Here is a 20,717-nt window from a genome sequence, read left to right as displayed (position 1 = left end):
GGGTGTATGGCAGAGTGGATGCCGGCCAAGTCCTTCATTATGCTGAATATAAAATATATGACAAAACACCAGACCTGCAAAGTTATCCATGGCACAGTGGAGCTGGGTGAGTCCAAGGTCCCTGGGAGCTCTGCTAGATGCTCTCCTGCTGGCCTTTGTGTGTCTATTTGGTGGTCAGCCTAGCTTTCCTCTGTAGGCTCTTATTTGAACTTCCTCTTGTCTTGCCAGCACCCTTGACCATGAGTGTGTAAGGCAGCCCAGCCACCATCTTGAGTGTGTTTTAGTGTCTCTCCTGTCCCCCAACCTGCAATCCCAGATGGCAGCTCTTCCAAGTGATGGAATAGGTGAGCATCCATTGTAGTGTTTTCACTCCTCTCCTGACCTGTATCCCGTGGGAGAAACTTATTTTGCTGGATTTCGTTGCCCCTTTGATCATTCTGGTTAGGTGGCATTTGTATTTATTTATTTTTACAAATATACTTTATTTTTAGAGTCGTTTAGGTTATAGAAAAATTGTGCAGAAAATATAGAGTTTCCATATCCACCCTCACAGTTTCCTTATTATTGTTATTCACATCTGCATTGGTGTGGTATATTTGTTGCAATTGACGAACCAGTATTCATATGTAAATATTAACTAAAGCCCGTAGTTTACATTAGTGTTCGCTCTTTGTGTTGTACAGTTCTGTGGGTTTTGACAAATGCATGATGTCATGTATTCACTATTACAGAAGTATATAGAATAGTTTCACTGCCCTGAATGCTTTGGTAGCAATTTAGTATATATATGTCTACAAATATGCATTGACATGCTCTGGTATGCCAGGAATGCCATAGGTACTTGGAGAGAGATGAAAAGACGTATCATCTGTTCACATGGTATCTCAGATTGCTGAGGAGGCATACACATAGACCATGGATTGGAAACTCAAATGCCAGTAGTCATTGGCAGGTAAGTCAACTGTGTACAACTATGGAGAATGGTGGAAACTGAGAACTGGAGAGTAACTGCTCCATGAAAGGGAAACGGTTGTTATTCAACAAGTTGTTATCATGCAGTAATTTAAGCCCAGTGAGTCCAGATCTTTAGATTTTTCAAGAGATGTCATAATTAACAATGGTTCTTTGCTGTTATCAATGAATTTGACTTTTAAAACATATAGTATATACCATACACAACACAACTTTGGAAAGGACATTGTGGGCTGCTGGTCTGGAATTTTTCATTGGCAAATCATTTCAAAACAGTGTTGACATAGTTAAGAAGTGGGAACTGAGAGGAGGAAGCTCTTACTGCCTCCTGGGTGGCACGGGACTAGAAGGGATGTCAGAGAAGGCTTCAAGGGGAGGCAATAATTCAGTTGAGTGTTGAAGAATGAGGGGACAAGGGAACAGCATATGCAAAGGCACAGAAGCTGAAGATCCCAGGAGTGGTGAGCTCTCCTATGCAGCACTAGAACCCCTTGAGAACAACCAGAAAGAAAAAGGATTAAAAAAAAAAACCTCATCATTTTTGAAGGCTTTGGAGAGCTACCAAGGCAGATTGCATGAAAACAGCTCAGTCCATGTTTGGATTAAGTGTATCTGCCTTTGCCCTATTACCTCTCAGAAGTTGAAGACTCAGCCAGATAGGTGACATAGCTTTTATTCCAAGGTGCACCCTTCAGTAAATATTTGTCAGGCATATTAAGAGACAAGACCAAGAGAAAAAATGGAATCTAGTAATAGATCTATAGCTGATCTAGATAATTTGATTAATCATATCTGGGCTTTAAAAGAATGGCAAACATATGCTTAAGAAAATATTTAAAAAGCTAAAGAATTCCACCAGAGAACCAGAAGAGATACAAAAAGTCAATTAAAAATTGTAGAAATGAAAAACATATGATCCAAAATTAATAATTAAGCAGACAAATTTAAAAGCAGGTTTGACATAGATGAAGAGATAATAAATGACTTAGTAGATAGATGAATCAAAAATACACAGACTGATGCACAGAGAAAGGGAAGAATGAAATCACAGACCAGGCATGGTGGCTCACACCTGTAATCCCAGCACTTTGGGAGGCTGAGGCGGGCGATCCCTTGAGGTTAGGAGTTGGAGACCAACCTGGCCAACATGGGGAAATCCCATGTCTACTAAAAATACAAAAATTAGCTGGTCGTGGTAGTATGTGCCTGTAGTCTTAGCCACTTGGGAGGCAGGAAAATCACTTGAGCCCGGGGGGATGAAAGTTGCAGTGAGCTGAGATTGCACCACTGCACTCCAGCTTGGACAACAAAGAGAGACTCTGTTTCAAAAAAAAAAAAAAAAAAAAAATGGAATCACAGACAAGCTTGCATAAGATACATCTGGGACACGATGAAAAGTTCAAACATATGTCTAATTGGAGTCCCAGAAAAGAAGGAGATAAATAATGATAATGAAGCAATATTTGAAGAGTTAATAAATGAGAATTTTTAAAAAGTTAGTGAAATATATCAAGACACAGACTCAAGCAGCATTACAAACCCCAAGCAAGATAAACACAAAGAAAGTCACTTATAAGAACATCATAGTAAAACTGCCGAAAAATTAAAAAATAGAAAATCTACAATATAAGATAGAAATCATCAGATATAAACCAAACCCTGACCAAATGCTGCTGGTAAGCATAAGGGCACAGAAAATAAAAATGAAATGATGAAAAAAGATGTATCATGCAAACACAAATCAAGAAGGGCTGGTATAGCTTGGTTTACATCAGCTAAAGTAGACGTTAAGGCTAGTAACTTTGCTAAAGACAGAATTCTCATGTAAAAGGGTCCATTTACTAGGAAGATAAGACAATTCTAAATTAATATGTACGAATAATGTAGACTTAAAGTGCAAAATGAAGCAAAGACTGATAGAATTAAGAGGAGAAATAACAAATTCACAGTCATAATTGGAGCAATTTTTAAATACCTGTTTTAGTAGCTGATAAACAGACAAAAAAAATCAATAGAGGTGTAGAAGTTCTGAGCAACATAATTAGCAAACTTGTCTCATTGAGACTTATGGAGCTCTGTACTCAGCAATCATAAAATACTACACTTTTTTTCAAGTGCACATAGAATAGTTACCAAAAGTGACCATTTCCTGAGCCATAAAGCCAAGCCAATATAAAAAATATTTCAAGAATTGAAGTTATTTAGACTGTTTTTGTCCAGAGTGGAATTAAGCAAGATATCAATAACCAAAAGAAAACTAGGAACTCATAAAAATATTTGGAAGTCAAGCAATATAGTTCAATTTCTGTTTTTGAGACAGGGTCTTGCTATGTTGCCCAGGATGAAGTGCAGTGGTGAGATTTCTACCCACTGCAACCTCTGCCTCCCAGGCTCAAACAACCCTCCCAGCTCAGCTTCTCGAGTGGCTGGAACTATAGGCCTGTGTCACCAGGCCCGGCTAATTTTTTTGTACTTTTTATAGAGACGAAGTCTCATTATATTGCCTAGGCTGGTCTTGAACTCCTGGACTCAATCACTCCTCCTGCCTCGTCCTCCCAAAGTGCTAGGATTATAAGTGGGAGCCACTGTGCCTGGCCTAAGTCAATTTCTAAGTAACTCATGTATCAAAAAAGCAACCTCATGGTAATTAAATCAAGGCAATTTTGAACTAAATGATGATGAAAATATGACATATCAACACTTGTAGAAAGTTATTCAAGTTATACCCTGGGGAAAATTTAAAAGAACATCACATACTTGAGCTGCAAATAATTTACAGAACTGTGTGCATAGAAACAAAGAATGCTGTGCTTCCTCTTGAAATTGTATTCCTAGTACTTTCAGTGGTTCATTTTCAATGTTGCCTGAGCTATATTTGCTACATTAGATAGTGTATTAGTGATGGCATGCTGGAATTTGAAAATGTAACCTTTCCGTCTTTTTAAACATGGTTGATTGGTTTGTTCTAGATAAGTTTGGCATCATCTTTTTTAATCGACAGCATTTCCTAATAAGGGGCAAAAATCTTCATTGGTGCTTGCTTGGCGCCGAGTGGGGAGAGGGTGGAAAGTCTTATTTGGCCCTTCAGCTTTAAGGCTTAGGCTCTTACAGCCAGGCTTGGAGGTGACTCATAAGCCCACTCAGACCCACACAGTGCACACAACTCATCAGCTCTGAGTTTTATAAACTTAACAATGAGCCCCAGGAGTGCTAAGCTAAGCCTTGATAAAGATTTTCTGAGCGTTCCACGTATTTTTTTCAGTCTTCTCCGTTCAATAAAACTCAAATCATGTTTTGCTTCAAGCATTTGTTCTCTTAATCTTGAAACCCCTTCTGCTCCTTTTAAGAAAATTGAATTTATACATTTCCCATTCATTTATATACCTCAGTCCTGAAAATGTCCTGGAAAAAGGAGTTCTACAAAAAAAAAAAAAAATCTTTGAGTGCTTTCTACTTCCATTAGAGTTTCAAGATCAAATGACTTGGAAATTCTTCAATATATAGTGTATTTCAGTACACTGCTCTTTCTCTCCAAATGAGGGTGTGTTTTTAATGTGGCCTTCAGGTCAGCACAAATGTTGAGGTGGGCAGGGAGGGGGGTGTCAAATGTCCTTTGCACCTTCTCAGGAACAAGGCAATGGCAGAAATTAACTGTCAGAAATGTAACGCAGTTATTAAAAGTCCACAAAATCACCACAAGGAATGTGACGAGTCATAATTTTGTTTGTGTGTGACAGCGTTATATTCAGATATTTTCCAAGATTGAAAAAAACAAACGGTTGGGAAAGGAATTATCCAGATTCCAGTATTAGAGAAGGCAGCAGCTCTAAAAGGAGCAAGGACAAGGAGCAAGGACATGAACATTAGGACTCTCACGTACCCTCACCTTTGTAACCGCATTTTGGTCCAGCTAAGCCCATGGCCAGGCTGCAAAGTAGAAATGTCAGTTTCACTGCAGCAGCTCAGCCACAGGCACAGATCTCTAGATGATGTTTTAAGAGGACCTTTTTGTCTGGAAAAAGTGTCCTGGGATGATTTTTTTTTTTTTTTTTTTGGATGATTTACTCAGGTAGTTCCAGCAGTCTCTGTAGCTCTAGGGGGCAATTAGTCAAATGAGCTTCCAATCCTGCCACCAGCTAGCATTCAGGTGGCCGTGGAGAAACCTCCCACTGTTTCTCCTTTGAACCCAGCTGGACACCACCCTGAAGTTCCGGTACCTGGAGATAGCCAGTAAATGAACAATTGATGACCTGTGTTGAAGAGAGAGGGCATGTTGCCCAGGATAAATGGGTCTAGAATATTTCTGTGGGAAATAAGAGGATTAACATGGGTGGGATTTTATTACTCCTCTTGACTGAGGAGCTGAAATGACAATTCATTGCAAATGAGGAGCGTCCAGGGAGAAAGGGCACTTTAGTTTTAAGAGAAAAATGAAGGGGCAGAGAGAGGTTGAAGGAATTGGTCAAAGGAAAAGTGAAATCGCCACAAGAATAGTATTATCTCAGGTTAGCACAGAATTTTCTTACTGATGGAAGCTCATTGGGTCTAGATCAGGCTAAGATGTGAACAGCATATTTTTCAGTCTGCTTTCTGAAGAAGAGGAGTTCATTGCTCTGCGGATAATTTGACAACTCGCTAAGTAATGGTTTCTGATTAGGCACCTAGCTTTGGTGGGCTTGTAAATATCTGACAACTGGCTCCTGGGGAGGGTGGAAAAGCCTGATTGACACAATTTCCAATTTCCTTGGTGTAAATATTCCCTTCATGGCCTAGTTCAGGCTGTTAGTGAGAAGTTGTTGAAACGAAGTGATCGTAGTTTGGGAAGCACAGTATGACCCGTCTCTATCATATTACTGCTAGTTTTAGAATAGCTGGTGTATGTTTAACTGTCCCGAATAAGTGTGCTAAAGACCTCAAAGGCAATTCCATCGGACGGGCTTAGGCCCTGTAATCCACGCAAATAAACCCTTTTTTTGTTGTTTGTATGAACGTAAATTTCTGGGTGTGATACAGAATAATCGCAAACAGGAACGTAATGGAAGCTGTCTGTGTGAGCTTTTGCTGGATTCAGTATTAATGTATCCTAGTATTAAATGCCTGTCTTGGTGAGCTCAGAGGGCATGGTAATAGTTTTAGAATTGATCTAATCATCTCACTGTCCCTAGGAGGTATATGGTTATTACACTAATTCAAGCTAGAATCATACCCACCTTGTAGCTGTAAATCTTAATCAGATAAGGTATGTAAAATGCTCTACACACATAGTAGGTGCTCAGAAATGTTATTTCCATCTTGTTGTATATTTTGACTGTAATATTAAGGGTCATTCTTAATAACAGAATCCAGTAGTCATGTCTGTTAAACACTGTATCCATCATGATTGTGCCTTTCCTGATGGATCTAATTAATTAAATATGCTTCTCTTCAGTATAGGAAGATTTCCTTGTTCTGTTATTTACTGTCAGAGACCCACCTCAATTGTCAGTTGAGGTTGGACATGAATGAGCTAAAAAGTAAATGTGATCTTTTTTTTTTTTTTTTTTTTTTTGAGGAGACAGAGTCTTGCTGTCGCCCAGGCTGGAGTGCAATGGTGCCATCTTGGCTCACTGCAACCTCCACCTCCTGAGTTCAAGTGATTCTCCAGCCACAGACTCCTGAGTAGCTGGGATTACAGGGATGTGCCACCACACCCAGCTAATTTTTGTATTTTTAGTAGAGACAGGGTTTCACCATGTTAGTCAGGCTGGCCTTGAACTCCTGACCTCATGATCTGTCCGACTTGGCCTCCCAAAGTGCTAGGATTACAGGCATGAGCCACTGTACCTGGCCATGATCGTTTTATGTTAAAGGTAATGGCCACTAGCAAACACAACCCTCTGGATGAAAGAGCATTGACCATCTCAGTCCATGGGACAGGGCAGGGGGTCTGTGGGTGATGTACACCAGAAGCACAGGGCCTGGAACATTAGTAAACAGACATAACAACTGACAGCCACTGAGGACATTTCCTGGCTCTGTGTCCTCTGCCCTTAAGAATCTGTCTGGACTGTCTAGTCCATGCACACTGTTATGGGCCATCTCTTAGCTGGAGAAGTCAATTGGGCATTACCCTCCACTGGAACATGAACTTCCAGATGCAGGGAGTGCAGTCAGTTCATCTGAGAATGTATATCTGCCTGCCCAGAGGCAGGGAGAAGATGGCAAGGTGCTATCCTCTCCAGGACTCAGCTCCGAAGCCTCTTAACTGTGCACTTAATAAATGAAGCCTTGGCAGACACACCTTGAATTATTAATGAAGTTATTCGGCTTTGATTGTTTCCTTCTTTTGGGGAAAGGTTATTCACTCAAATGCCTTTGATTAGACTACACAATACATCACAATTGGGCATATTTTATGTGCAACTTTATGGCGATAATAGTTCTGTCTCATTTAGAAGCAAATCAGACATTATGAACTTCGTGATTTATTAATGTATTGATTTCTATAAATGTCAGCGCATCTCACATCCCGCCAGAGAGCCCGGGAGCAATCAGTGAAGGGCCAATAAAAATGTAAAATGAAACCATCATAAAAAGAGGAAATACTGCCTGTTTCAAAGCCCTGCTGCCTCTCTGAATTGTTTCAGGGTCTACATCATTACCATGAAGGCATCCCCCCACCCCCAAGGAAACAGCTTTTGTTGAGGGGCTCTGTCCTGCTCAAATCTACTTTAAATTAAAAAAAAAGAGGTTGTGTCGCAGGAGAAATAAAAAAAAAAGAGGTGAAGAGTGGGACCTGGAGGGGCCCCAGGGCCAGTGCCCAGATTCCTCATCCTGGAGAAAGCAGGAGGAAGTGGAGGAGGAGTCCCTTTCCATCAGATTCACCCCACAACAACCCCCGACCTCCCTGCTGAGAAACCTTCAAGACAGAGCCTAGATTTTCCTGCTGGTGCCGAAGGGTCCACACTAAGGTCCTGGTCTACCTTTCCAGCATGATTCCCCAACACTCCCTGTCATGAGTCCTCTGCAATAGCCCCAGAATTCACTCGTGCACAGACCCCTCTCTACCAGAGCACGTGATCATTTGGCTCCAATCCTATCCACCCTTAAAACATGGCCATCTCCTCTGGACAGCTCTCTCAGACCACTGCAAATAAAGCTGTCTTTGTCCAAATTCCCAAAGTCACTTGCAATCACCCGGCAGGTATCAAAAGCTACCTTTGGTGTCAGTTTTCACATACAAGGGTGGGGTGGGGGGAGATTGTGTCTTGTGCTTATTTTTGTCTTTGGTATCTCGCTCGCTCCATGATGTCTAATATCTGCTTTGCACATAGAAGGTGCCTAGTAAGTGCTCATTATTTGCTACAAGTGTGTAGCACTACAAAGAGCTAATTAGAAAATATGTTAGGTGTTCCGAGACAGTGGCCCAGGAAATATCTGGAAAGTATTTGGCTAATTTAGTGGCTAATTTTGTAATCTGACAGTTTAGCTCAGAAATCACAATCTGGCAGCCCATGGGGTACTGTTGTTTTATTTCTTTTATTTTAAAATTATTATTATTATTATTATTATTAGAGATGGGGTCTCACTGTGTCGCCCAGACTGGCCTTGAACTCCTGGCCTCAAGTGATCCTCCTGTCTTGGCTTTTTAAAGAGCTGGAATTACAGGTGTAAACCACCACTCCTGGTCTGTTTCACTTCATTTAAGTGTGAATTTTATCAACATTTATGTCACATAAAAATATCAACTTTTGGCTTTCCTTTAGAAATCTGAAATTGGCCGGGCGCGGTGGCTCACATCTGTAATCCCAGCACTTTGGGAGGCCGAGGCGGGTGGATCACGAGGTCAGGAGATCGAGACCATCCTGGTCAACATGGTGAAACCCCGTCTCTACTAAAAATACAAAAAAAAATTAGCTGGGCGTGGTGGTGCGTGCCTGTAATCCCAGCTACTCAGGAGGCTGAGGCAGGAGAATTGCCTGAACCCAGGAGGTGGAGGTTGCGGTGAGCCGAGATCGCGCCATTGCACTCCAGCCTCGGTAACAAGAGTGAAACTCTGTCTCAAAAAAAAAAAAAAAAAAAAAGAAATCTGAAATTATGGCCATGCCAGGCCCACATTCCCACATGGCAACAATTAAACCACAGTCCCCACTACTCCCTATTACATTTCCAACACTAAGACCAAGAGTTGTTGTTATTCATCATCTATATACCTAAGTCTACAATCCCTGTATAACAATTCCTTTCCTCTGCCTCCTACCATGTTTTCCCAAGTGACTTTTTGTGATGGTCTAGAGACATGACAGAACTTCATTTTGGGGGGGTCTCAAGCAACGTGGCGAAGACAGGATGCCCTGTGATGAAAGAATCAGGCCGTGCCCTTAAATGCACTGTGCTGCTAATATCACGTGTCAAGCATGGGGCAGACCTACAGGTTCTGAGCTGAGTACATTTCAGCCTTTTGCTTAACAGAGTACTTTCACATTGCTTAGCTCCTGTGAGGTATGCAGAATATGATTCCCATTTTATAGGAGAGAAGACTGAGGCTCAGGGAAGAAAGAGAAAAGGTGACACTTCTGAGCACTGCCTATTTGCAGAGCACTGTGGTGTGTGCTTTGCTTACACGATCTCACTTAATTCTCTCATAGCTTTTAAGTATCCTTGTTAAATCTTCATTGTTGATTTCTTACTAATTATTGTTCCCATTTTATCAGGAGAAATGGAATCAGCAATTTGAGGAGGCATTCTTGAGGTTGCAGAGACTAATTGCATCGTCTGCTTAATGGGCAGATGCTCTGGAACCTCAAGGGACTACCTTAAGTGTCTCTGCTGGGCCCACTCTTGTGTCTTTATGGTGTGTCTCTATAACAAGTCAGGGACCAAATTCCACTATCCCAAGTCTTCTTCACTTTCTGTACTTGAAAACTTGTACTGCGGGGGCAGGAGGGAAGACATCAAGTAGTTTCAGGAGTCCCCTTCCCATCTCCTTGCCCCCTCAAGCTCTCTGCTATCCATTTAGCATTTCCAAGTTTGTTTCTTTTTTTCTGAGCATCAAAGCAGCCTCCACTCTGGGCAACAAGTTACGTAAGTCACAGAGCAACTGGCATTTCTCCTGCTCTCTAAATGTACAAATGTGGCCACTGGGGCCCAGGGAGGAACTGGCCTTGTCCGAGGCCACACACTGGATTCCCAGCATAGCAGGATTAAACTCAGGTGAATCCTTCCGGTAATCCAGCGTTCTTTTCACAGCACTATTCACTCATTGGACAAACAGTTACTGAGTGCCTGCTAGGTACCAGACACTCTTCTAGGCATTGGGGAGAAAGCGGTGAACAAAAGACGTAAAGGTGGGGATGGAGCTGTGAATGGAAATGAAGCAGACATGGAGGAGACTGGAGGGATGTGGGTCAAGGGAGGTGCTGTTTTGTTTTTATTTTTTATTTCCATAGATTTTGGGGGGAACCGGTGGTGTTTGATTACACGAATAGATTCTTTAGTTGTGATTTCGGGAGGTGCTGTTTTATACAGGTTAGTGAAGGAAGTCTCAAGGAAGACGAGCCCACTTGAGCATCAGCAAGAGGGGAGTGATGGTGAGCTTTGAAGTCAAACACAGGCTCCTGCCTCAGCTCCGCAGCTGAACAGGTGGTGGGTCCGAGCAAGTCACTTCCATCCTCTGAGACTCAGTTGTCAACAATAGGAAAAAGGGCAAAGTAACAGCATCTCTCGGTCTGCTGGGATCAAAAAAACCCCTGCAGATAGAGCGCTGGCATATAGAAGGCACTCACAAGTTTCCTCCCCACTCATGGGGGAGCCCTGGGGCTCAGCTTCCTAATGAGTGCCTTTGCTTGGCTGTGAGTGGGGTGCGACCTACAGAGAGCCCACATAACACTCCATTAGCCAGGGCAGCAAGCCGGAGGGCCAGCTGGAAGACTTGTGTAGTTTAAGAGGATGAATGAGCTGGGATTAATTAGCTGAGTAAGTTTGTGAATACATTAGCAGGTTAAGGGCTCTGAGGTTGTTTAGTCTGACGAGTGGTGGGTGGCGAACACTGAGCCTGGAGTGATGCTTTGATGGAACTTTCCAGATCAGAGCTCTGGCTTGGAACTCGCAACCCTTCTGAATTTCTCGCTATGAGATAGCAGTGCTTCTCATCATTTAAGTCCCAAGGTGATTTACCATAAAGCTCACATTGGATCAGAGGAGTCTTTGAAAATTAAATCTTACGTACGAGAAAGAGTTTGAAGTCATGTCTTCTATGGGAAGCCTTCTCAGACCTCCCAGCCCGCATCTCAAGTCCTGAAACCCTTTTCGTCTATAAGGATAATGTCTTGGGGCTGTGGGGTAGGGAAGTTGGGAGGAGGAGGCACACTTTTTAACCCTTTATCACTGGTTGAAATATTTTTTAAGCTATGGGTTTAAATTGCTTTTAGAATTTTAATGTTTTGGGTAAAAACATGATATTTTGAGAGGGGAAATGATTTCACTGTGCAGATAGGTCTGGAAAGTTGTTTCTACCACAACCAGTGTTTTGTTGTTGTGTTTATTGTAATGTTGTTTTTGTGGAATAAAGTGCTTTCCAAACAAAATATACTGAGGTGGTCATTTGTGCTGGTCACCAACAATTTCTGGTCCTCCTCCTTCCAGATGCATGTTGGGTGTGCCTTCTGCCCCTTTGAAATGAGGTGGGACTATGTGACTGGTACTGGCTGGGAAAATGGGAACATTCTGTGTGTGTCCCAGGTGTCCCAGGAGTGAAGTATGCCTCAGGTGTTCTGCAGGGCATAGCCTGCTCTGTGCTCAGGTAGCCTGGCTCCAGAGCCAGTGCTTATAAATCAGAATTCCACACATGCACAACCTCTGCCTTCACAGAGGTATCAGTCCTGTGGTGGCAGCAGATAGTAAATGAATATTTTTTTTGAGACAGGGTCTCACTGTGTTGCCTAGAATAGAGTGCAATGGGCCAATCATGGCTCACGGCAGCCTCAACCTCCCAGGTTCAAGTGATCCTTTCATCTCCACCTCCAGAGTAGAGGGGACCACAGGCACATGCCACCATGCCCGGCTAATTTTTAGTTTTTATTTTGTAGAGATGAGATTTCCCAGGCTGGACTGATTTTTTAAAAATAATGTTTGATTACAGTTGAGCAAAGTACAAGGGAGGAAAGGTATGGGTTGCCATGATAACTTAAACAGGAAGAACAAAACATAACCACAAGGCTTCTCTGTGGTGGCCTTGACACTGAGCCAGGGAGAAGGAGTAGATGACTGACAGGTGAGGGAGAGCATTCTGGCCAGAGGGCACGTCCTCTATAAGGACGCTGCAGGGGAAGAAGATAGGCCTGCTCTAGAGATGAGAGGAGGCAGGTGTGTCTGCAGGCTTGGGATGAGGGGAACAAGGCCCAGAGAAGTGGGAGGCAGGTGTGGACCACACTGTGGCAGGCTGGGAGCCTGGGTTAACAGTTTTAGGGACAGCAAACAGCAAAGAAAGTAGAGTTTTGTTGTTATTTTAGGAGAACTGAAACAAACTTGATCCTTCCTGTCTGCTGGGGCTTCACGGAGGATGGCTCTGCAGGGCCAGCTCTCTGCCTGCTGGCTTCGCGTCCTTCCTCTCCTTGCTGGCTCAGGGCAATCGAGGGCCTGCATTCATGACATAGGGCTGAGACCCTAGACTCCCTGCAGTTGATGGGAAGGGGAAGGAAGTCTGTTTCTCCTTATCAGTTACTAGAGCCTACAAATTGGGATGTTTGAGGTTTCAGCTGGAACATTATGGGGCCTGGCAATTCCCCTTTAGAATACCAAGGGCCGAGCTGGGCTCAGCTGCAGACCTAACTCTATGGCATCAAGAATATGATAAAGCTGGAGAAAATCTCCTGGGACTGTAAGACTTTTCTCTAGCTGATTAGTAACTTTCTCCTTTATTTTAATTTTAGTTATTTCATGACCCTGCACTGGGAAACAGGTCTTGGTAGTTGTAATTAAAAGGGGGAAGATTAAACATTCGAAGGAGATGTGATAATTATTGAAGCAAAGTTCAAGAAGGTGGAGGCAATGGGATGAGGATCAGAGACATCCTGTGCAGATTTCAGATTAGTTCTCAGAAGCATTTCTAGAAGTGCAAGCAAAAGCAAAAGTTATAAAACAGAAAATATCTATCATGTACCCATCTTCCCTGTGTGAATATGTCTCATCTCTGTCTATATCATCTCACTCCTAGATAATAAACATTTTAATAGTGGTGATCTCTGAGAGTTAGGGTTATGGATGACTGTTACCTTCTTTTTTGCTTATGTGTATTTTCTAAATTTGCTGAAATGAGTAAGTACAAATTTCGCATGTGAAGAAATTCATAAAGATTGTTTTTAAATCCCTTTAAAGGGCAAATGTGCAGAACTCTTCAGTCCTCAGTCACCCTGGGATAGATGTGGAAGGGGTGGAGCCTGGAGCCCAGTGCTGCCTTGGGAGTCTCTTTTCTGCAGAGAGGTCTGTGAAGCTAGGCAGGTGAGGGTGGAGATCCTCCAGCTTAGAGATCTTCATGTAGCCATGACAACATGTCATGCTTATCAATTTCAGTTTCAACATCTGGCAAATGATGGGAGTAATCCCTACTTTACAAGGCTCTAGTCAGATTTAAATGAGAGAATGAATGGCCATGCAATTAGTTCGGCAGTATATACTCAATAAATATTAAACAATGACCAACAATCCTTTTCTACCTTGTGAAGAAAGACAGCTTGGCTAGAAGCAGTGGATTAGACAGGATGCCTTCATTCTGGAGAAGGCATTTCTGAGACAGTGGTGGGTGGGATGGGGTGGTGCAATTGGGAGTATTGGGGATGGGGTCTTGCAGTGATCGGAATGGCAGCTGACAATTTAGAAGCATTTCCTAGTGCCTAGGGCTTCATGGGCCCTATCTCATGTGACCTTCCTAAAACCTGGTGAGCTACACTCTGCCGCCCTTGTAAAGACAAAGAACTGGAGGCTTAAGGATGTAAGGTCATCTGCCCAGGGCCTCAGTTAATAGACAGCAGAGGTGAGGCTCAAATCCAGGTCAGCTTGATGCCAAAGCTCTTAATTGCAGCATTACATTGCATGAGCTTTATAGCCACAAAGAACTGGTTTAAGATCCCAACTTTGCCACTTGATACCTGGTGGCCTTGGGTAAGTCACTGTGCCTCTCTAAGCCTCAGTTTGCTCATTTAGACAGTGGCTGTGCTCTAACCCCTGTCTCATTGTCCCTGTGAGGATCAAATGTGGCAAGGCATGTGATACCTGGGTACCAAGCAGTGCTTATCACGTGGCAGTTTTCTGGCTCCCTCTTCCGGGTTCTGGAGAGGGCATTCCCACAGCACTCGGGTCCTGAGGCAGCATCTCAAAGCTGTGCTGCTGAAACAGCAGATTTTTGCTCTAGCTTGTATGGATAGATTTTTAATATTTAATTAGGAAGAGCTTTTGCTTGGAGAAAGGGCAGGACTTCTTATTAAACCCCTGCTGCTTGGTGTCCCTCACTTGCCCATGGGATTATTCATTCATTTCCAGTCACACAATTTAATATTGCAACAGCTAATGGGGAGATGTTGATAATTTGTAAAAACTGGTTGGTCCCGAGGCCATTGGAGAAGCTCCATGCCCAGGCCTGCTGTAGGGGCCAAAGCAGAGTCTCAGGAGTTGAGGGTTCCTGAGAGCTTTGTGTTCATTATCTGCAAACATTTGTCTTGCACATTCTGAGTCCTGGATGCCATGCTGGGAGCCATGGGGATTAGAAAGAAGTTCAAGGCACAGTGGCATCCTCAAGGACCTAGGACCTCTGAATGCATTAGAGGTCTGGGCTCTGCAGCCAGACAGATGGGGTTCAAAATGCTTCCTTGGACATTTCCTAGCTGGCTCATTGGGCATTAACTTCTTCAGGACTCAATTTCACGTGCTCACCATCTCTTCCTGAGACTACTGCAACATATCTGCCTGTAGGCTCAATCCTACCAATGGGATCTCTGCAAGAACAGCTAGAAGGAACACATAACTACTAAGTATCTAATATGTGAAAGGCACTTTGGCAGGCAGTGTGACCATTACAGTGGTGAGCAGGACAGGCGTGGTCCATGTTTGCAGATCTTATTATTTAGTACATGAGGGACTTAACCTAACTTTAACCTAAGAATCACAGACACAAGCATAAAATGACAGCTGTGAGAAGTGCTGCAAGGGAGAGCTATTTGGTGCTCTGGGATGGGGTTGGGGGGAGGGGGCCCTTATGTAGCGCAGTCATTCAGGGGAGGCTTCCCTGAGGAGTGATGGTGGGACTGAAATTCCAAGGAGTGGAAGATGACTAGATAGGAAGGAAGGGGTGTGTGTGTATGTATGTAAGACAGCGAGAGAGAGGGAGAGGAAGAGGAGGAGGAGGAGAGAGAGAGAGATTCTATGTGTACAGGGAGGAGGGGGAGAGCATTTAGGCACCTCCTGTGCATTCTGGAGCAGAAGGAAACATACTTTCCAGGGAAGTACATCTGACTGTGTCCTTACTCTAAAGTCTTCAATGGCTCCCCACTGCCTGCATGAAAAAGGCCATGCTGTTTATGAAGGTCTTTGATGATCTGCTCCTTGATTAGCTCACAAGTTTTGTCTCTGTTATGCATAGTCACCCTGCTATACACACACACACTCACTTTTTGTAAATACTTGCTGTTCCCCCAACATGACTTCCTGGTCAATACTTCCACATCTTTGCATGTCAGGTGCCTGAAGGGGTTATTTCCTGGGTTTCTCTAAGTCTATGCCACGTATCGCCTATCTCCAGGAGGCTCTATTTATCGGGACTGCAATGTGCATGGTGCCCATGGAGTTATGCAATGTGCAGGCCTCTCTCAAATCTCATTTCAAGGGCTACTCCCTCTGAAACTGAAGTTTTTCTGTCTTCCCGAGACAGTATCAGTGTGACAAGACCCCTCTCCTGCAGCATCCATCACACTGCAAGACAAAAAGAGAAAGACTCTTCAGTCTCTCCTAGACTGTGGGTCCTTTGAGAGTATGGCCATTTAGCCACTCATTTAACAAATATTTATTGAGCTCCTACTCTGTGCCAGGCTTGAGTCCAGGCACCAGCAACATGGTCCCAAATGAGTTAGGCCCATCCTCTGTTCAGCAAGAATGACACATTAAACAAATATTGACATAAATGATGATGCAGTTAGAAATCATTTTTAACTCAGTGAAGGAAAAGAATGAGGGAAGTGTGAAAGAAATACCAGAAGGAGCCTCTTTTGAGTTAGGAAGGAAGAAGTGTCTATGAATATTGTAAGCTGAGGTATACAAGTGAGAAGTGGTAGGAAAACAGCTTCAGGAAGAGGTAACAGCATGTGCCAGGATTATGAGATTAGAAAAAGGCTGGCCTTTTGAGGAATGACGTGGAAGGCAAGGTGGTGGAGCAGAATGAGTGAGGGAGAAAGTGATGTCAAGTAAGGATGCTAAATGGGTGGATCATTCACCTTTCTGAAACGGACTTGGGCACTTATGTTTAAAGCAATGGGAAGCAGAAGTATCGAGTTTGTAATTGCCTCAAGTCTGAAGTTTACCCGAGTGTCCATAAACAGTAAAATGGATGATACATTGTTAAAATATTCACACAATGAAATGCTACACAGCAATGTGAACGAATCAACTACAGCAGTGTCTAGCAGTGTGGATAAATATACAGTGCAAAATCAAGGGAAATTAACCAGTGTGGTTAGAAGTCAGGATAGCAGTTACCTTTGGGGAGTAATGGATCAAATGGGGCAAATAGGGGGCTTCTGGGATGCCCTAATCTTCTTTCCCCCTTCTCTTTCTTTTTAATCTTGGTTCTGGTGTAGATTATATTTTAAGGAATGTTTTTATTATTTAAAATTTAATTTAAAAATAGGTACAGAAGGACCTGCTAGGAGAGCGGTGCAACTGTCTGGAAGAAAGATGATGCTAACTTTGAAAGAGACAGATGAGAGGCAGACCTTGAATCTCTGATAGACAGAAACCACCAGACGTGCTGATGTTGGGTGGCAGGAGGATGGGTGTTAGAGAAAGGAATTGGGAGGCGACAAGGAAGTCGATCCAGGCTTTAGCAATTGGGTGGATGGTGGAACCGTGCTGTGTAGTGGGGAAGGCTGGAGAGAGCTGCGTCACAGTTCTCTACCCTGGCCCCAGTGATGATGCGGTTGTTCTAGAGAATGGGTTTGATTAATGCTGACTTATCTTTGGCTATTTTAAGTCAATAATGCTATGACCAGTCCTCGGAAAGCCACTAGTTTACTACCCTCGAGTTCTACAAGTTTCATCTTGAAGATTTTTCAGAATTTCTTGTGCTTTAAACTCAACAGCTTTTTGTGGACGGGGCTCATGAACGTTTGTCACGTGGGCAGCACACATTTATTCCCTTTGTATGTGCAATGGCATATTATGGGCACAGACATATATGTGTGACTGTTTCAGGCATCCTTTGTGATTCTGGGTGTTGAGAGGAAAGAAAAGAGCAATTAAAAAGAATCTGTCTGTGGATGATGCTATGTTGAATGCATTTCATAACCTATAGTAACCAACCGCAGGAAGATTACTTTTTAAATTTCCATTTTCTGCAGTATGAGGGCTTGGCTATTAGTCATTGAGTGGCAGAGCTGGAATCTGAACTGAAATCACCCTGCACTGCTTCCATCTGATCAGGAATGAGGGTCTGGGGCTCCCTGGTGTGTTAAGGAATGACAGAGATCATCTCCTCATTTCAGTCTCTGTGATGACAGGAGGGAGTCCTGATGCTTAGAAAGTGCTTAGAGATCTCCAAAAGAGAGCTGCTCCAAGGTTCTGTTTTAGCATTTTAAAAAACATTTGCCCATAATGTCTTTTTATAGGATAATATAAATGAACCATTTGTGGTTCATTGGAAAACATGTCTCAGGCTTATTAAAAATATATGAATTTTTACTTTAAGACAGGATGGCTATATTATTCAAAATTGTAAGCCAAAATGTATTATCTATTATTAATTTATTTTTAATAGACAGCTTTCTTATAGATTAGCATTCTAATCACTCCTGAAAAAGTAGGCAGCAATGTGTCCTGTGAAAATTGTCCTGAAGAGAAATTGAAGACTTTGGCTGCAGCACTTCGGTTTTCTTCCCATTCTTGGGCAGTGGCATCTGTCATCCTGGAGGGGCCAGGCCAAGATTCTCATCCAGGTTAGATCTGCCTGAAGAGTTCGAGGTTCTCCTCAGGAGCGAATGGGGCTACTCTCGACCACGTTCCTGCTAAGGCACTGTCCAAAAGCCACAGCGATGAAAGCTGGCAATGGCCTCCAGCCTGCTTCCCGCTGCTGTGCTCCTCTAGGCTGCCAGCCCTTCTGCAGACCCCCTCCACTTTCTTCTTGCTAAACCTTCCTCCAAACCCAAGATAAAAAGTGTCTGCTGCAGTAAATGCAGTTCACGCGGTATGACAGGGGAATTTATGGGGTCTTTCAAATAACTTGCTTTTGATTTTTTTCCTGAAGATGGAGTCTCACTCTGTTGCCCAGGCTGGAGTGCAATGGCATGCACAGAATTGGCTCACTGCAACCTCCGCCTCCTGGATTCAAGCAATTCTCCTATTCTCCTGCCTCAGTCTCCCAAGTAGCTGGGACCACAGGTGCACACTGCCACACCTGGTCAGTTTTTAATTTAATTTAATTTTAGTAGACCAGGCTGGCCTTGAACACCTGAGCTCAGGCAATCTGACCACCTCGGCCTTCCAAAGTGCTAGGATTACAGCCATGAGCTACCATGCCTGGCCCAAATACTTTCTATAATTGAAAAATCTCGGCATTTATAATTTGATTGAAATTTGTTCATGTCAATTCAAAGCAGTTCATGTTGATGGAGAGCCTTTTGTGCTCAGGTGTTTGACTCAGTAAAGGCAGAGACAGGGGAATAGCTGGGCGCTATACCCAGGGAGTCTGAATAGCATGGATCTCATACCTGTCACCCATGCACTGTGCAGCTTCTGCACATTCTTCACCTGCCCACTGGTGTTGCCTGTCTGTGAAGGACACTCACTTCTCAGGGTCTTCACGAAGATTAGGTGGATACCCAGAGCATGGCACACACACCATGCGCAGCAGGTGGTGGCTTCTTTTCTTTTCCCTTCCATCTATTCCTGTGTGAGGAGGGAGGGCTGGTGGACTGAGTGGGGGCTTTCAGGTCACTCCATGTGGTGTCAACCTGGCTCCATCTTTAAAGGACAATGTATGTGTGTGTGTCTCGGGGGATGGGGCTGGCCCATCCCTAGGGATGCCATCACAGGGAAAAGAACAGTGACCAGAGGGCAGGGGTGAGAGGGAGGGGATGAGAGGAAGGGGAAGTGGGATGGGAGACCTGGGTGCCAGGACCACATCCCCAATTCTGGGTTGGGACTTTCAATTCCCTGGGTGTCAATTCCCTCTGCAATAAAAAGGAGTGTGGGGACACTGAATATTTACTCATGTAACCTTGGGCAGTTTTCTCCATATTTTTAGTTTATTAACCAATGATGGAAACTTCTCCAGAAACTTCTCTAAAGCCATCTCAAACCTATGCTATTTTAAATTTATATTAATTTCCTCTGGAGACAGCAAGTTTCATTAAGTTTATGAGTTTATGGGAAGGTAAACGTCTTTAAATTGGTTCTAGCTTACTCCTTTTAATCTTCTAATTTCAGTATTTTATGATTTGCTCAACATTCATGCATTTGTTTAACCAGCATATAAGCATATCCATGCTCCCCATATTCAGATTTTCAGAAAGAGAAAATATAGAGAAAAGTTTATTGAATACCTACTATGTAAAGATATACTAAGTGTGTTCACGTTTGTCAATCTCTATTTACCTTCCCAACAATCCTGGGAGGTGATATTAGTATCTCTAGTTTGCCATTAGACTAGTTAAGTTTCAGACAGCTTAAGTGACTCCCAGGGTCACACAGGGCGTAAGTGCATGAACTGGCATCCAAAGCTAGATCTTGCTTTCTGTAATTCTGTAATATAATGTTGCAATATATTGTTGCGATCTTGTAGTATTGTGCCCCTTCTTTCTGCCTTCCTTCTCCTCTTTATATATCAGAGAGATGGAAGCTATTATTTCTGGAGCTGCTCGGCATTGATTCTTTGCTTCTCCAGGCCTGGGGGATTTATTTTCAAAACTCCCTGCTTTGCCTGAAAAGGCTTGGGAAAAGCTTGGAGTGGAGATAACAGAGGGGGGAGTCCTCCAGGGGTCCCACCCAGCAGGCTGCTTCTTCCCTGTTGCATCAGACCGTGGTGGTACCTCAGGATAAAGTACTGTGACTGCTCCTGCTTGCTGACAACCTGGGTGTCGTAGCCTGTATATTTAATCCCATGCATGTGAAATTGCATCTGTCCAATGAGTGTGTTGCATGTCTGGGGCTCTTTACTTAGGTGGTTCTTGGGGAAAATTGAGGGCATGTATATCAAGCAATTTTTGAATTATGTCTCTATTAGCATCTGTGAATGTCTCCCTGGGGAAGCCAGGAAAACTCTATTAGTTGAGCAGTTTAAAACAGGATTGGAGGAAGCAGTGGGGAATATCCCATAGGGAACAATAATTATAAACAGCAGTTCCATGTAAACAGGTCTTAATGTGTTTTCTATATTGAATTCCTGAGAGTGAGGAACTTAAGTGGTGTTTCGGCGCCCCCTCCAGGACCTCGCCCCCTGCATACTGGTGCCTGGAGGGAAGTGTTGGGAGCTGAGGAAGACCGCTCAGGGCACCCTGCTGGTTCCCGGG

This window comes from Sapajus apella, unplaced genomic scaffold (genome assembly GCF_009761245.1).
Source record: "Sapajus apella isolate SASKATOON/1434 unplaced genomic scaffold, GSC_monkey_1.0 scaffold117, whole genome shotgun sequence".
Taxonomy (NCBI): domain Eukaryota; kingdom Metazoa; phylum Chordata; class Mammalia; order Primates; family Cebidae; genus Sapajus; species Sapajus apella.
Note: the sequence above shows the minus strand (reverse complement) of the source record.